An 18,937-nucleotide genomic window follows, 5' to 3' on the forward strand; every position below is an offset into this window, starting at 1 on the left:
ATGTTCCATGTGCATTTGAAAAGAACATGTATTTTTCAGTTTTCAGATGGAATGCTCTGTATATATCTAGTAGGTCCATCTGTTCTAGTTTGTCATTTAAGGCCAATGTTTCCTTATTGAGCTTCTGTTTGGATGATCTATCCGTTGGTGTAAGTGGAGTGTTCAAGTCCCCTACTATTATTGTGTTACTATTTCTCTTTTTATGTCTGTTAATAATTGCTTTATATATTTAAGTGCACCTACATTCGGTGTGTAGATATTTGCAAGTGTTATATCCTGTTGTTGGATTGTTCCCTTGTCATTATGTAATGCCCTTCTTTGTCTCTTTTTATAGTTTTTGTTGTAATGTCTATTTTGTCTGATATGAGTACTGCTACCCGAGCTTTCTTTTCATTGCCATTTCCGTGGAGTATCTTTTTCCACCCCTTCACTTTCAGTTTGTGAGTGTCTTTAGGTCTGAAGTGTGTCTCTTGTATGCAGCATATATGTGGGTCTTGTTGTTTTATCCAATAAGCCACCCTATGCCTTTTAATTGGAGCATTTAGTCCATTGAGGTTTAAAGTAGCTATTGATAAGTATGTACTTACTGCCATTTTTTAACCTTTTTTTTCTCAGCATATTAGTAGTCCTTCTCTGTTCCTTTCTCCTTCTATACAGAATTAATGGTCTCTTTAGTTTGACCTCTGTCTGAAAGCTCTACTCTTTAACTCTCCTCCTCCCTCTTTTTATGTTTTGGATATCATATCTACCCTCTTTTTTGTGCATTTGTATCCATTACCCTCTTATCATGGAAATAGATAATTTTTCCTATTTGTGGTCTTCTCTTTTCCCCTTAAATCAGTCCCTTTAACATTTCTTGTGGCACTGGTTCTTGGTGACAAACTCCTTTTATTTTTGCTTGTCTCAGAAATTGTTGATCTCTCCTTCCATTTTGAATGATAACCTTGCTGCATAGAGTATTCTTGGCTGTAAGTTTTTTCCTTTTAGCACTTTAAATATATCGTGCCACTCTCTTCTAGCCTGTAAGGTTTCTGCTGAGAAGTCAGCTGATAGCCTTATGGGGATTCCTTTTCATGTAACTTGTCTTTCTCTTGTGGCTTTTAGGATTCTCTCTTTATCTTTAATTCTGGAATTTTGATTATGATGTGTCTTGGTGTGGGCTTCTTTCGGTTTATCCTGTTTGGGGCTCTCTGTGCTTCCTATACCTGGATGTCTGTTTCCTTCCTTAGGTTAGGGAAGTTTTCATCTATTATTTCTTGAAATAGATTCTCTGCCCCTTTTTCTCGCTCTTCTCCTTCCGGGACACCTTTAACACGGACATTAGTGCACTTGATGTTGTCCCAGAGGTCACTTAGACTGTCCTCACTCTTTTAATTCTTTTCTCTTTTACCTGTTCAGCTTGGGTAATTTCTTCTAGTCTTTCATCTAACTAGCAGATCTGTTCTTCTGTAACCTCTACTCTGCTTTTGAGTCCCTCTAGTGAATTTTTCTTTTCCAGTATTGTATTCTTCATTTCTGATTGGTTCTTTTTTATATCTTCCATTTCTTTGTTGACATTCTCACTGAGTTCATCTATTCTTCTCCCCACATCAGTGAGCATCCTTAACACTCTTAGTTTGAACTCTCTGTCTGGTAGGTTGCTCATTTCTGTTTCACTTAGTTCCTTTTCTGGAGTTTTGTCCTGTTCCCTTACTTGGAATGTATTCCTTTGCCTCCTCATTTTGCCTCTTTCCCTGTGCTTGTGTCTGCGTATTAGGTAGCTCAGCTACGTCTCCTGCTCTTGGATACGTGGCCTTATACAAGTGATGCCTTAGGAGGTCTGCAGTGTGCTTCCCTCAGTTCTCAATGTTCCAGGGGTGACCCCTATGTGGGTTACATGTGTCCTTCTGTTGTGGCCTGTATGCTCTACCTGTATGCACCCAGGTAGGCTGAGTTATGCTCCTGGTCTGCTGTTGTAATGCTCAGCTGCTTGTAGTTGTTGTGGGCCCTTCAGTCTCTTTATCAGGTGTGGGGAGCCCCAGCACAGTTGGCCACAAGTTCTAATACCACATTTGTGTTGCAGTATTTCTTTTAAGTGAGTAGGCCCCCAGCGTGGCACGTTGTTAGGCTCAGGGGCTTACAATTGCTGTAAGCCTCCAGCCTTTAGGTCTCTTGTCAGCTCTCTGAGGATTGCAGCTGGGTGGGGCTGGCCTCAGGCACAGGAGCACCCCATTGTTTCAGGCTTTGGAAGGTGAGTCAAACCCCCTATGTGGGTCTTTGAGAAGCACAAGTCTTCTGCAGCTGACAAGCCCTGCCACCCATAGGCCCACACACACAGTCAACACAGTCCTGCCCCATGTGTGCACCCCAACCTCCTGAGGTGGACCCAGTCTCTCCACTACGGGGGCCCCACACACTTCACCACCGCCCCACACTCTCCACCCGCTCCTTGTGTACGCCCTGCCCCACTGAAGTTGGCTCAGTTGCCAGTCTGAAGAGAATCCACTAACCAATCTATGCAGGCCCACAATTTGCCTGAGTGCTTGTTGTCAGGTGGGGTCAGTCTCTAGGGTGGGCTCCCTGCCCTGGCTGAGCTGGATTAAATCGGTGCTCTAGTGGGTGGGGCAGACCTGGGCCAGCAGGCCCCAGGGAGAACTCCAATGGCGTCTGTGTCAGCATGCCCACACCGGGACACAACAATGGCCACCGTCAATGTCCCAGTCCCTGGAGAGTTCTCACCTCTCACCGAGATGCACTCAGGGCCTATCAAGTGAGTCTCTTTTCACCAAAGCACTATGAACCTTTCTTTCTGGTGATTTTAGGTTGCTTTGTGAAATGGGTGACTTTGCCCTTGGGCGCTTTAAGAGCCAGTTTTAATTTCTTTGTGAACCAGCTTTTCTGGGGATACTCCCCAATGTTTTAGTAGCAGGCAAAGTCAGTTATTCTGCCACTCGTCTCGATTGTGCTGTGTCCACAAAATGCCCACAGAGGGGGTGCTCCCCGGCTCAGGGCCCCACTCCACCAGGGAGGGCTGCATACCTGTGGGCTGCTCCCGGGCAGCCGTGCAGCTGGCGGCTTGTGAAGGTGGCGTTTTTTCTCTCCCAAAGGGAGTTTCTGCCTCTTCCCCTCAATTAGGGTTGTCCTTTGCTGCAAGAGTTCCTCTTCTCCAGTTTTCAGTTCTCTCTCAGGGGTAATTTTTCCACGAGTAGTTGTAAATTGGCTTTGTCCGCGGGAGGAGGTGAGTACAGAGCCTGCTTACGCTGCCATGTTGACTTCCACCCTCTATAATGTAATTATAACTGAAAGTATAAATGCATATTTATTTCCTTTCTTCTCTTAACTGATTTAACAAGTGATTGTACAAAACAATGTGTATATAATGTACTGTTGGGCCTCTAACATATAGAAATACAATATATTTGGCAATAGCAGCACAAAGGAGATAGGAGGAAGCAAAGCCATATCTGAGGAAGGAACTGATACCAGATAGTAAGTCAAATCTACATGAAACAATGAAAAAAAACACAAATGATAAATAAGAAGGTTAATATAACAAACTCTGTGAATATAGACTTGTTCTTTCTTTTATTAGTTTCTTTAAAAGACATAAAATTATATATGGTCACGTGTTGCTTAACAATGAGGATACATTCTGAGAAATGCATCATTAGGTTATTTCATTTCTGTGTGAATATCATAGAGCGTATTGAAGTGGAACAAAATTTGCCACCCCAACATGTATTTCTTTAACATGAGGATTATTTTAGGCTGCTTATTTTTAAGAAAAGACTCAGAAAAATTTCCTTGTTACCTCCCCCTTAACTGCCTAAAACAATTCAGATTAAAAAAATCTGTCTCAGGAAGTGAGCTATCACCTTAGCATAATATAAACTAGGTGGTAGACAGGGAGGAACCTCGAAAAGCCTGTTGTTGTGCTTCTCTCTGTGTTCTTCTGTTTATGTATGGCCAAAAAAACACTTGTTTTCAAAATGTTTGCTCCTTTCACCTACCTGTGAATTGCCTTCTTTCCCTTTGAAGTCCTCGACTCTCCCCACCCCCAACATCTTCTTTTGTCCTTAGCTAAGGATGCTATTTAAGGTGAGAGCTTTGGCCATTTTCATGAGTTACTCAGTTTTCTTGGATTTCTCTCAAGTATATGTGTTATTAAACTTTTGTGTTTCTCCTGTTAATCTGTCTCATTCCAATGTAATTCATAGACCAGCCAGAAGAACCTAGAAGGGTAGGGGAAAATTTCTTTCTCCCCTACTATTACTTACATAAACCTAGATGGCATAGCCTACTACACACCTAGGCTATATGGTTCTAATCTTATGGGACCACTGTCATATATGCAGTCTCTCATTGACCAAAACATTGTTATGTGGTACATGACTGTAAAGTAATAATTGTAAAAATGGATGGTTGGGTTTATAATATATAGATGTAATATGCATAACAGTAATAGCTCAAAGAGAGGGAAGAGGGAATAGAGCTATATGGGAGTAACATTTCTATATGTTATTGGCATTAATTTAGTGCGAATCTAAAGTAGATTCTGGTAAGTTAAGACCTATATGGTAAGCCCTGGAGTCTGGAGTGACCAAAAAGAAAATGACTCAAAAATATAGTGAACAATAATTAAAGTGTAGTATTATAGAATACTTAATACAAAAGAAAGTAGGGAAGGGAGAACAGAGGAACAAGAAAGACATAAGACATACAGAAAAGAAAAAGTAAAATGGCAAACACAAATCCAAGTATATTAATAATAATATGAAATGTGAATGAATTAATCAATACAATCAAAAGACAGAGATTGTCAGAATGGATAAAATAATATCCAACTACGTGCTGTATATAAGAGAGACAGTTTAGATTCAAAGATAGAAGTAGCTTGAAAATAAAGATATATCAGTGACATCAGCATCATGGCAGAGTGAGTTGTTCCCTTTGTATCTCCCCTATAAGTTACAACTAGTAGGACATCCCATATACCAACAAAGGACCCTCTGCACAGTGCACCAGAATGCCTGAGGGACCCATACATCTATACATCTGAAGGTGGGTGGACTGGACCTCCTGGAGGTGGTGGAACCAGGGGAGAAGCTGGCAGCAGCTTCTGAGACCAGAGGTCCCAGGAACTGAAGTAATGCCCATGAATGGAGGCCCCAGGAATCAAGACATCCCACACTCCTGAGGCCCACACACCAAGAATCACTGCAGGGCCGACAACTGGAGGCTGCAAGAACCACAATGATCTGTGGGACCCAGCTCCTTCCCCCTCTCTCAGTGGCAATGCCTTTGACCCCAGCCCTCCTAGCAGTGGGGGCTACATCAAAGACCCTGATACCCCTGGCAGTGGCAGCCATACCCATGACCTGAGGTTCCAGGAATTGTGCTGGTACCAGAGACCAGAGGCTACAGGAAGCACGGTGGCACTTGTTGCTCAGCCCCTCCACCTCCCCCAGCAGTGTTGGGTTGCACTCATATCCTTAGTCTTCAGGAATTGTAGTGGTGCCCATGAACCAGCCCCCTCCCACTCCCTCAGCAGCAGCACCTCCAACACTGGCCCTTTCAGCATGAAGGCTGCATCCAAGACCCTGATACACCCAGAAGCAATGGTGGTGCCTGTGATCTGAGGTTCCAGAAATCATGCTGGTGTCAAAGACCAGAGGCTGTAGGCACTGCAGCCGCACTCATGACTCAGACCCTATCCCTACCCCAGGAGTTTCACCAGTGACCTTAGGCTTCAGGAACTGAAGCAGTTCCCACAACCAAGGCCACAATGGCAGTGCCTATGACACCAGCCCTGCCAGCAGTGGGGGTTGCATATAAGACCCTAGGCCCCTAGCAGTAGGGGCAGTGCCTGTAACCAGAAGTTCCAGGAACTGTGTAGGCATCGGAGACCAGAGGCTTCAGCAACCCCGCAATGCTCACAACTCAGGTACCCCGTCCCCCATGGTGGTGGCAGTGTCACCCATCCCAACCCACCTGGCAGCAGCAGTGATACAAACTCAGCACAACATGCAGTTGTGTTGCCAGCAATGCTGGATAACATGGGAGCAGCAGTGCATACAGCAGCAGTGCCCAAGCCCATGTAGAGCCCACAGAGAGCCAGGTAACAGCAACATCATTAGCCACAACTCCAGTCCTCCCTGAGCTGCAGGGGCACCCACAGCCACAGCCTCCCCAACATAGCAGCAGCACCTGAAAACCTAACAAATCCAGACATGGCAGATGTGCCCATGACCCTAGCTCCCACTCCACTCAACCCCTCCCCCCTGCTGCAGTGGAGGAACCCATGACCCAGGTGATCCTGGAAGCAGCAGAGGTCCTCACTACTCCAGTGACCCTGACGGCAACACCTGTGACTACAGCAACATTGTGAGTAGCAAGGCACCAGCAACCTTGGAAGCACAAGCAGCACAATGAGGGCACTGATGGTGACTCTTGAAGAGGCAGTGGAGGGTGGAAGGTTCAGGCTCTCAAATACAACCAGAGAAGCTCAGAATCAAAGTAAACAAAGCCTTACCCAATTAAGAAAGGCGCTTACTACCACAAATGTGCCAGCAGAGGAACAAGGCATCAAGCATCATGAAGAACTACAGCAACAAGTTATCACAGAAAGAAAATGAGAACTCTCCAGAAACCAAACTGAAGTCATGGAAGATTGCAATCTGACAGAGAATTAAAAACAGCTGTCATGAAGAAACTCAATGAGTTATAAGAAAACTCAGAAAGACAATTCAATAAGCTCAAGAATAAAATCAATGAACATAAGGAATACTTCACAAAATTTAACCTCTAAAAATGAACCAAATAGAAATTCTGGAGCTGAATAACATAATAAATGAGATGAGGAATAAAGTAGAAGGCAATGTAAATAGAGCAGACCATATGGGAGAGAGAATTACTGAGCTCAAAGATAAAAATGTAGAAATGATTCAGATAAAAGAGGAGAGAGAATTAAAATTTTTTCAAAAAATGGAGAAATTCTACCAGAAATATCTGACTTAATTAGGAAAAGGAACATAAGGATAATATGTATCTCAGAAGAAGAGAAAGAGAAAGGAGCAGAGAGCTTATTTAGAGAAATAGTGGCTGAGAACTTCCCAAACTTGAGGAAGGAACTGGATATACAAGTACATGAAGCTAATAGAACTCCTAATTATCTCAATGCAAAAAGACCTTCTCTAAGGCACATTATATGAAAACCGTCAAAAGTCAATAACAAAGAAAAAATAGTAAGTGAGGCCAAAAAGAAGAAAATTATAAATTTGAAAGGAACCCCTATTAGGCTATCAGCAGATTTCTCAGCAGAGACTCTATAGGCCAGGAGAGAGTGGAACGATATATTCAAAATATTGAGTGAAACAAAGTATCAGCCAAGAAGACTCTATCCAGCAAAGTTATCCTCCAGATATGAAAGAGAAATAAAGGCTTTCCAAAACAAACAAAAGCTAAGGGAGTTCATCACCATTAGACCTACCTTACAAGAAATGTTGAAAGGAACCTCCTACCTGAAACAAAAAGGCAAAGATATACAAAGCTTTGAGCAAGGTGATAAATGGACAGATAGAATCAGAAAATTGTAACTGTATATTAGAATAGGTTAGTCAACACTTAATTATAACATAAAGGCTAAATGGAAAAAAAGCATCAAAAATAACTATAACCACTTCAATTTGGTCACAAAGTCACAGTACAAAAAAGGATAATTTGTGACAACAAAAACATAAAAGGAGAAGAGGAAAAGGATAGAACCTGCATAGGCAAATGAAGATAAGATGCTATCAGCAGAAAAAGGACTGTCTCACCTATGTGATCTTTTATACCAACCTCATGGTAATCACAAAACAAAAACTCAGAGCACAGTCACAAAACATAAACAAAGAGGAAACTGAGAAACACATCACAGAAAACCACCAAACTGAAATGGCAGACAGAAAGAAAAGAGAAAAGAAACAACAGAAATATAGAACAACCAGAAAACAAAAGATAAAATGGCAGTATTAAACCCTCATGTCAATAATCACTCTAAATGTAAATGGATTGTATTCACAATTCAAAAGACACAGAGTGGCAAGATGGATTAAAAAACAAGACCTAACAATATGCTGCCTCCAAGACACCAATCTCAGTTCTAAAGACAAACATAGGCTCAGAATGAAGGGACAGAAGATGATATTCCAAGCAAATGGCAACCAAAAGAAAGCGGGTGTAGCCATTCTTACATCAGACAAAATAGGCTTCAAGCCAAAAAAGATAACAAGAGACAAAATTGGATATTATATAATGATAAAGTGGACAATCCACCAAGAAGGCATAACATTTATTAGCATACATGCACCTAACATAGCACCAAAGTATATAAAGCAACTATTAACAGACCTCAAGGGGGAAATTAACAGCAACACAATAATAGTAGGGGACCTGAATACCTCACTTACATCAATGGATAGATCATTCAGACAGAAAGTCAACAAGAAAACATTGCCCTTAAATGAAACACTAGATCATATGAACTTAAATATATATATATATATATATATATATATATATATATATATATATACAGAACATTCCATCCAAAAGCAGCAGAATACACCTTATTCTCAAGTGCACACGGAACATTCTCAACGATAGACCATATGTTTGGAAACAAAACAAGTCTCAATAAATTTAAGAAGATTGAAATCATATCAAGCATCTTTTCCAACCACAATGGTATCAAACTAGAAATCAACTATTAAGAATAAAGCTGGAAAAATAACAAATATGTGGAGACTAAACAACATGCTACTGAACAACTATTGGATCAATGAAGAAATCAAAGGAGAAATAAAAAAATACCTGGAGGCAAATGAAAATGAAAATACAACATACCAAAACCTATGGGATGCAGCAAAAGTGGTACTAAGAGGGAAGTTTACAGCAATTCAGGCCTACTTAAAGAAATGAGAAAAATCTCAAATAAACAATCTAACACTACACCTAGAAGAACTAGAAAAAGAAGAACAAATGAAGCCCAAAGTCAGAGGAAAGAAGGAAATAATAAAAATCAGAGTAGACATAAATGAAATAGAGACTAAAATGACAATAGAAGAGAACAATGAAACTAAGAACTGGTTCTTTGTAAAAATAAACAAAATTGACAAATCCTTAGCTAGACCCACTAAGAAACAAAGAAAGAAATCTCAAATGAATAAAATCAGATATGAAAGAGGAGAAATTACAACAGATACTACATAAATACAAAGGATTATAAGAGAATACTGTGAAAAGCTATATGTCAACATGTTGGATAACCTATAAGAAATGGATAAATTCTTAGAATCATACAACCTCCCAAAACTGAATCAAGAAGAAATAGAGACTCTGAATAGACCAATTACAAGTAAAGAGTTTGAAACAGTCCACATAAACCTCCCAAAAAACAAAAGTCCAGGGCCAGATAGTTCTCTGGTGAAGTCTACCAAACATTCAAAGATTTAATATCTATCCTTCTCAAACTCTTCCAAAAAATTGAAGAGGATGAGACTTTTCCTAACTCATTTTATGAGGCCAACATTACCCTGATACCAAAACCAGACAAGGACACAACGCAAAAAAAGGAAAATTACAGGCCAATATCACTGATGAACAGAGATAACAAAAATTTCAAAGAAGATATATACGAAAAGATGTTCAATCAACAATTATTAGGGAAATGCAAATCAAAACCACAATGAGATATCACCTCATGCCTGACTGAATGGCTATTACTAAAAAGACAAGAAAGAACAAATGTTGGAGAGGCTATGGAGAAAAAGAAACACTCATACACTGCTGGTGGGAATGTAAATTCGTGCAGCCACTATGGAAAACAGTATGGAGATTCCTCAAAAAATTAAAAATAGAAATACCATATGATTCAGCTATTCCACTTCTGGGTATTTATCCAAAGAACACAAAAACACTAAATATTTCAGAAAGAAATATGCACTCTTATGTTCATTGTAGCATTATTCACAGTAGTCAAGACTTGGAGGCCACATAAGTTCCCACCAGTGGATGAATGGCTAAAGAAGATGTAATGTATGTATATATATATATACACACACACACATATAATGGAATACTACTCAGTCATAAAAAAGATGAAATTTTGCCATTTGCAACAACTTGGATAGACCTTGAGGGTATTAGGCTAAGTGAAATGAGTCAGACAGAGAAAGACAATTATCATATGACTTCACTAATATGTGGAAAATAAACAAACAAACGCATAAATACAGAGAACAGACTGGTGGTTACCAGAGGGGAAGGGGTTGGGGGAGGGCAAAAGGAGTAAAGGGGCACATGTGTATGGTAATGGAGGGCAACTAGACTTTTGGTGGTGAACACAATCCTGTCTATACAGAAGTCGAAATATAATGATATATACCTGAAATTTACATAATGTTATAAACCAACGTGAACTCAATAAAAAAATACTAAGAGCTAAAAATAAATAAATTAATAAATAAAGATATATCATGCAAAGAGGAACCATAAGAAAACTGAGTGACTATACTCTTATCAGCCAAAGTAGACTTTGGACAAAACATGGTAAAAGAGATGAAGAGGTATACATTTTATAGATACTCAATGGTGAAATTCTGAAATCATTTCCCTTAAGATCAGGAACAAAACAAAGATGCCCTCTTTCACCACTTTTATCCAACATTATAATGTAAGTTCTATCCACAGCAATTAGGCAAAAAGAAAATAAAAGGCATTCATATTGGAAAGGAGGAAGTAAAACTATCTCTATATACATATAACATGATCTTATATATAGGAAATCCTAAAGAAGACACACAAAAAAAACTTTCAGAGCTAATAAATTGAGCATAGTTGCAGGGTATAAGATCAACACAGAAAATCACTAGTATACCTATACAGTAGCAATGAACAATCTGAAAGGAAATTAAGAAAACAATTTCATTTTCAATAGCATCAAAAAGAATAAAACACTTAGGGATAAATTTAACCAAGGAGGTACAAGACTTGTATACTGAAATCTACAAAACATTGCTGAAACAAATTAGACACAAATAAATGGAAAGATATCCCATATTTACAGATTGGAAGACAAGATTAAGATATCAATATTACTCAAAGTGACCTGCAGATTCAATGCAATCCCTGTCAAAATCCCAGTGGCCCATTTTGCAGAAATGGAAAAGCTTATCCTAAAATTCATAAGGAATTGCAAAGGATCCCAAGCAGCCAAATCAATCCTGAAAAAGAACAAAGTATAAGAACTCATACTTCCTGATATCAAAACTTACTACAAAGCTACAGTAATCAAAACTGGCATAAGGATAGATATATACAACAATGAAAAAGAATTGAGAGTCTAGAAGTGTACTCTTACATTTATGGTCAATTGATTATTGACAAGGGTACCAAGATAATTCAATGGGGAATGAATAGTCTTTTTAACAAATGGTGCTAGGACAAGTGGATAATCACGTGCAAAAGAATAAAGTTGAACTCCGTCCTTACACCACACATGAAAATCAACTGAAAATAAATCACATATTGTATGATTACATTTATATCAAATGTTCAGAATAGACAAACCCATAGAGACAGAAAGTAAATTAGTGGTTGCCAGGGACTGGGGGAAGAATGGAGAGTGACTACTAACTGGGTTTCTTATTGAGTTGATGAAAATATTCTGCCATTAGATTGTAGTGGTTGCTCAATTTTGTGAATATACTAAAACTCATTGAATTGAATGATTTTTGTGTTTTTTTTAAGTTAGAAACCTTCAGCTTCCCTTTCTTTTTTTTGTTTTTTGCAGAGGAAGATTCACCCTAAGCTAACATCTGTTGCCAATCTTCCTCCTTTTTTCTTCCTTCCCCCTCCCCACTCCAAAGCCCCAGTACATAGTTGTGTATACTTGTAAGTTCTTCTGGTTCTTCGATGTGAGCCGCTGCCACAGCATGGCTTCTGACCGATGACTGGTGTGGTTCCATGCCCAGGAACTGAACCCGGGCTGCTGAAGTGGAGCATGCTGAACTTTAACCACTAAGCCATCAGGGCTGGCTCTGAATTGAACATTTTTGAAGGATTATTTTATGTTATGTGAATTATGTCTCAATAAAAAATTGGTGAGAGACAAAGGCATGAAAGCTTACATACCTTTATGAATGTGCGCTCTCATTCAACATGAGGGCAACCAAAGAATGGTCTCAAGTAGATAGACTCCTCTAGTTTTGTAAGGGATCTAGGGAAGTAAGGGCAGGGAGGATACTGTACAACTATACAATCCTTCCTCACATAACCTCAACTTTCCTTTTTCCCACATGATGCAGTAGTTTCAGGACTACACAGTGCCTGCCAGAACCAGGGATGATCCCTGAGCAAGAAACTGTAATTATACCTTTAAACTTTTATTCCGGAATTTCTAAGGGCCTTTTGGGATGGATTATATTTTCACCCCATCTTGCAAAATTGAGACTGACCATAGCTGCAGCTCTATTGTCTGGTGGCCAAGATATCCCACTACTTCTCTGTGTAACCCTACTCTATATGAACGGGAATGGTCTGAAAGGAAAGCACTTGCTAGACTCATTGCTATTGCCAGCGATCTGAACCAGTACCATCACTGAATCTTACATTCCTTCCCAAGGTGGAAAGGTTTGGGTTAAAATCAATGACAAATACAAATAAAGAAAAACAGTAGCTGAAGGTAAAAGAATGAAAAATGGCTTATGCAATGAGGGACATACAACATTACACTGGTTCCTCAAGAAAGGCTCAGAGAAAGAGAAAAATACTGTCTCTTGGCATTAATTATACTAGGTGTCCAAGAGAGTGAAGCTGTACATTTGCCCAGACCACCCTCACTTTTGGGACTTGACAAATTCTAAGTGCTATTACTCTGGGAGACATTCTGGTCATGTGCTATGATGATGAATAGGATCAACTGTTGATGACTAAATGGAATGCTAGTAATGTGCCAGTATCTTCTGATTCTTAAATTTCAGGTTATATCTACTATAAAAGATATCACTTGGGAATAAACTTCCAGGAATTACTCCCTACTGAACCATTAAACCATGTAGTATACAACTCCTGGCAGACTGATCACTATGTAACTATAAACTTTTTGATCAAATACTTAGAAAAACTGACCAAATTCTTAGAAAGGTTCCTGCCTATTATGGACAGAATATAGCAGCTGCATGCCTATGATGCCAAAGTGTGCTGTGTATAAATACTTATCACCCTTGTTTCTGTGGGTGTAAAGCTATTAAATAAAATAGAAATAATGGGTCTCTGACAGAAATAAGGTAGTAGGCATCATATGGTGGGCTTGAAACCCCACAGGAAATGACCCCCTTGAGACATGGAAGGCTAGGGGAGGCCCTTATGGAATACTCAGAGTAAATTACATCTAGGTGTGACTACTACCCATATAACTTTAGTATGGGAGACCTAATATTTTGGGGTACAAAACATGTATCCTAATTGCACTCAGGAAATTAGTACACAATGGCAACGACATGCCTGGTGGATTAAACATTGGTCCATGAGATAGAAGAGAGTTGTAGGCAAGTTAGGTGCCAGGTTAAGCATCAAAGGACAAATTGAATTCACTTCTAATGAGTGGCATTCAGAAGTAAAAGATCAATTAGAAGGGATACTCATCCAGAAGAAAGAAAAAGGATAGGAATCAGCCTAGAAAGATGATGAGGCTTTAGTGAACTGGCTCAGGCAGATTCAATGAATAATGCTGAACAATGCTAGGGCTCAATGCTGGGAAAGTGCTTGTACCCTGATCCAACAGGGTCTCTTGACTATTTTAAAATAGATTTGAGCCCGAAGTAGAAATAGAACAATGACTGTTCATCCTAGGGCACACTTCTGGAAACCTTATGGACCTCCAAACTTATAGAAGTTCTCTTGGGGCAAGAGTAATTTATACTGCCAGCCCAGTGACGTAGCAGTTAAGTGCGCACACTCTGCTGCTGGCGGCCCGGGTTCGGATCCCAGGCGCGCACCGATGCACCACTTGTCAGGCCATGCTATGGCGGCATCCCACATAAAGTGGAGGAAGATCGGCATGGATGTTAGCTCAGGGCCAGTCTTCCTCAGCAAAAAAAGAGGAGGATTGGCATGGATGTTAGTTCAGGGCTGATCTTGCTCACACACACACACACACACACACACACACACACACACAAAGAGTAATTTATACTGATCCACTCTGCCTGCCCTTATCCCAAGAATGGATCATAATAAGACATACACTGTAGAGCAGTTAGCAGGAATAGGAACCATTCTGAATTACACTCTTGTACTTGCCACAGGAAAGAGATGTGCCCTGCTGCATAACAGCACACAAGGGAAACAGTCTCAGTAAAACCATGTGAACTGAGACTAGATGACTAGCTTTGTTCCCATGTTATGGACTGAACTGTGTACCCCAAAAATTTATATGTTGAAGCCCTAACCCCAAGCACCTCAGAATGTGACTGCATTGGAGATAGGGCCTTTAAAGAGGTGATTAAGTTAAAATGAGGCTATTAGGCTGTGCCCTAATCTAATCTGACTGGTATCCTTATAAGAAGAGGAAAGTTGGACACACAAGGGGACCCCAGGGATGTCTGCACACGGAGGAAAGAGCATGTGAGAACACAGCAAGAAGATGGCCATCTGCAAGCCAAGGAGAGAGCGTTCAGAAGAAATCAAACCTGCCAACATCTTGATCTTGGACTTTTAGCCTCCAGAACTGCAAGAAAATAAATTTCTGTTGTTTAAGCCACTCAGTCTGTGGTATTTTGCTATGACAGCCCTAGCAAACTATACACCATGTGATCTGGAACCTGGAAATAACCAAATCTTGGCCAATTGTGATACTACCTGTCCATAATAATATCTGGTATATGGGCAAAGACCTATTATGTTGGGAAGGTGTAATAAATACTTCTCTAATTCTTACTGACTTGTGGAATGAAACAGAACTGTATTATAACCATAGTTTGATATGGTATAATATTGGCATTGCTGATAAGCTTCAATTACCTTATATAAGTGTCATATAATATAGATATTGATAATTATATGTATTGAGAAATTGAATTAAAGCCTCCTCAGGATGTGATATCAATGGAAAATGGTTGGCTTTAGGAAGAACTAGATCTAGTTAACATCAGTTAATTAATATGCTAAATAGTTCTTCACAAGTTTATCATAAAGTACAAATAACCATAGACCAACGACAAATTAATACAAAAAAAAATGTGGAGATCTATATAATGGCTTTATAGGATGGATTAGTTGTTTCTCTATGTCTACCCCTATCCCATACTGGCTCCTCCAAATGCGGGACATACTCGTGTTCATATTATTACTATATCTTTTATATAAATACTATACTAAATGTAGGTGCTCAGAAAAATATGATTGTTTTCCTGTAAGAGCCTGAGCCAAAGGCCAAGAGGGAAAATTGTGTAGGAAAGAGTTGACTTAGCTGGTCAACTCAAGTTGTTCAAACCCTGCACATTCTCAGAAGTCTGTTTTCATGAATGCCCCTCGTCCAACTACTGGGAATTGAGCTCTTGGAATATTTTAAGTTATAAAAGTGTTTTTGCACACTTGGAGCTTTGAACCACACTATACCACTATGTCTAGGTAGTCTGTGTAAATAATGTGACTTATGGTGAATACTTGCTTTCCTTAAGGTGGTCTGTTTTGGTAACTGATCAATCACACAGGCACTGTGTGCCTATATGACCAAACTTCAATAAAAACTCTAGAATCTTAGGCTCAAGTAAACTTCCCTGGTAGACTACAGTTCACACATGTTGCTACAATTTGTAGATAGAGGAATTAAGTACATCCTGTGCAGTTCCACTGGAAGAGGACTCGTGGAAGCTTGTGCCTGGTTTCCTCCAGAGTTTGCCCCATGTGTCTATTCCCTTTCCTGATTTTGCTTTGCATTCTTTTTCTATAATAAATCATACCCACGAACATAATGAATTTTGAGTCCTGTTGAGCCCTGGGAGTGGTCTTGGGGATCCACAACATAGGCACACTAGAAAATATCTAATTAACATAAAAAAGCAGTAGTGGAGGAATAGAGGAACAAAATAAATATATAAGATGCATAGAAAACAAGTAGTAAAATGGCAGACATAAATCCTACTTTATCAGTAATAACATTAAATGTAAATAGAAGAATAACAGCAGACTTATCAAAAACATGCAATAAAGATAGTGAAGAAACGTCTTTATAGTACTGAAAGAAAAAAAGCTGCCAACCTAGAATCCTATACCAGTGAAATATCTTTCAAAAGCAGAGGTGAAATAAAGACTTTTTCAGACACACTAAAGCTGAAAGAATCCATTACTAGGAGACCTGCACTGTAAGAAATGCTAAAGGAAGTCCTTTGGGTAGAAGGAAAATAATACCTGATGGAAATCTGGATCTATACAAAGAAATGGAAAGCACTAAAAATGGACAAATAAAAACGACTTTTTCCTTATTTCTTTGTACATCTTTTTAAAAGATAACTGTTGAAAGCACAAAATAATAACAATGTATTATAGGATTTAACATGTGTAGAAGTAAAATGTATGACAATAATAGCACAAAGACTGGGAAGGGGAGAATGGAAGTATATTGTTTAAGTTATATTATACATGAAATGGACTGTGATAAGTTAAAGGTGTACACTATAAGCCCTAAAGGAACCACTAAAAAAATAAAGCATTATACCTAATAAGCCATTAAAAGAGATAAAATGGAATCATAAATAATGATTAATCCAAAAGAAGGTAGAAAAAGATGAAAAAGCGAATAAAGAACAAATGGGGGACTAATAGAAGGCAAACAGCAAGATGGTAGATTTAAAACCAATCATATCAATAATCACATTAAATGAAAATGGTCTAAACATCCCAATTAAAAAGCAGAGACTGTCTAATTGAATAAAAAAGCAAGGCCCAACTCCAGGCTGCCTACAAGAAACCCATATTAAATATAAAAACATAAATAGGCTAAAAGTAAAAGGATGGGAAAAGATATATCATACTAACACTATCAAAAGACAGCTGGAATGTTTATATTAATATCAGCCAAAGTAGATTTCGGAACAAGACTATTACCAGGGATAAAAGGAGACATTTCATAATGATAAAGTGTTAATCCATCAAGAGGACATAACAATCCTAAAAGTTTAGGCACTCAACAACAGAGCTTCAAAATACATGAGGCAAAAACTGATAGAATTGAAAGGAAAAACAGACAAATCCAAAATTTTAGCCAGAGATTTCAACACCTCTCGATAATTGATAGAATAGACAGAAAATCTATAAAGAAATAGAAAACAAACAACACTATCAACCAACTAAACCTAACTGATATTTATAGAACACAACACCCAACAAGAGTAAGATACACATACTTTTCAAGCACACAAGGAAGATCTACCAAGAGAGACTATATTTTGGGCCATAAAACAAAGTTCAATAAATTTAAAGTGATTCAAATGATAAGTATATCCTCTGAATTAAATTAGGAATCAGTACCAAAAAGGAATCTAGAAAATTCTATAAATATTAGGAAATTAAAAAACACACTCTAGGAGCCATCCCAGTAGCATAGTGGTTAATTTTGCGTGCTCCACTTCAGCGACCCAGGGTTTGCGGGTTCGGATCCTGGGCACGGACCTACATATCGCTCATCAAGCCATGCTGTGGTGGCATCCCATATACAAAAAGTAGAGGAAGATTGGCACAGATGTTAGCCCAGGGACAATCTTCCTCACCAAGAAAAATAAATAAATAAAAATACCCAACTTAAAAAAAAAATTCTAAATAACCCTAGATCAAAGAAGAAATCAAAGGGGAAATGAGGAATTACTTTGACCCAAATGAAAATGAAAACACAACACATCAAAATTTGTGGTCTAACAGCTAAATCAGTATTTATAGGGAAATTTATGTCATTAAATCCTTATATTATAAAAGTAGAAATGTCTGATATCAAAGTGTGGCCTCCAGACCAGCAACATCAGCATCACCTGGGAACTTAGAAATGTTAAGTCCTTGGGCCTTCCTCCAGAGTTACCCAATCAGAAACCCTAGGGGTGAGGCCCAGCCACCTGTGGCCCTCCAGGTGATGCTGATGCACATTCACCTTTGGAGAAACTGCTGTATACTATTTGAATGTCATTTTATTGTGTTAGGTTTCTTTCTTCAACAAGGAATCTACACAGTTTATACTCATCTGAAGTTCATGTCATTAAAAACAATCTTGTTTTGAATAGTCTGTTAATTTTGTGTGTTTTAGAAAATTTCCTGGGTCCCAAGAGTCCTGCAAGTGATAAACCCTACAAATAATGCCTCATTTGCTAAAAAGACCCAAATTTCAGAAGATAAAGTTACAATTTATCCCGAAATCTGTAGGAGGGTAGAGGACAAATACCAGTGGGGAATCTGACCTCATTGAATAATTCCTACTGTTTACATTGAATAATTCTGTTTCCTCCATGTGGGAACCAAATGTAGTCAACTCCCAATCATGTTCAGCGATGAAAAGGAACCGAGACACGTTAAATCTAAATGGCTGATAATATAATTTGCTTGAAATATAGTTTTATACCTACACTTGAATATTAACTTGTCTGATGTTCTAGAAAGTCACTGCAAACAAAATATTGAAGCCCTCACATAAGCACTAATTCAGAAGCACTGACTCTATAGTGGTAGCCATCACCTTTCCAACTAATTTAATGCATCAATCTAAAGCAGAGCCAGTCTCTATCTAAATTTGCTGGCTCACAACTTTCCTGGGACAGGGAGATAAAGACTTTAGTTTTGATGGGCTTCAGTTACAGCTTCTGCTAATAAGGAATAAACAAAATCCACACTGTATCAAGATACTTAAGTGACAAGTATAGATGATAATTTTAAT

This window comes from Ceratotherium simum, chromosome X (genome assembly GCF_057802395.1).
Source record: "Ceratotherium simum simum isolate JZ-2026a chromosome X, ASM5780239v1, whole genome shotgun sequence".
NCBI classification, from domain to species: Eukaryota; Metazoa; Chordata; class Mammalia; order Perissodactyla; family Rhinocerotidae; genus Ceratotherium; species Ceratotherium simum.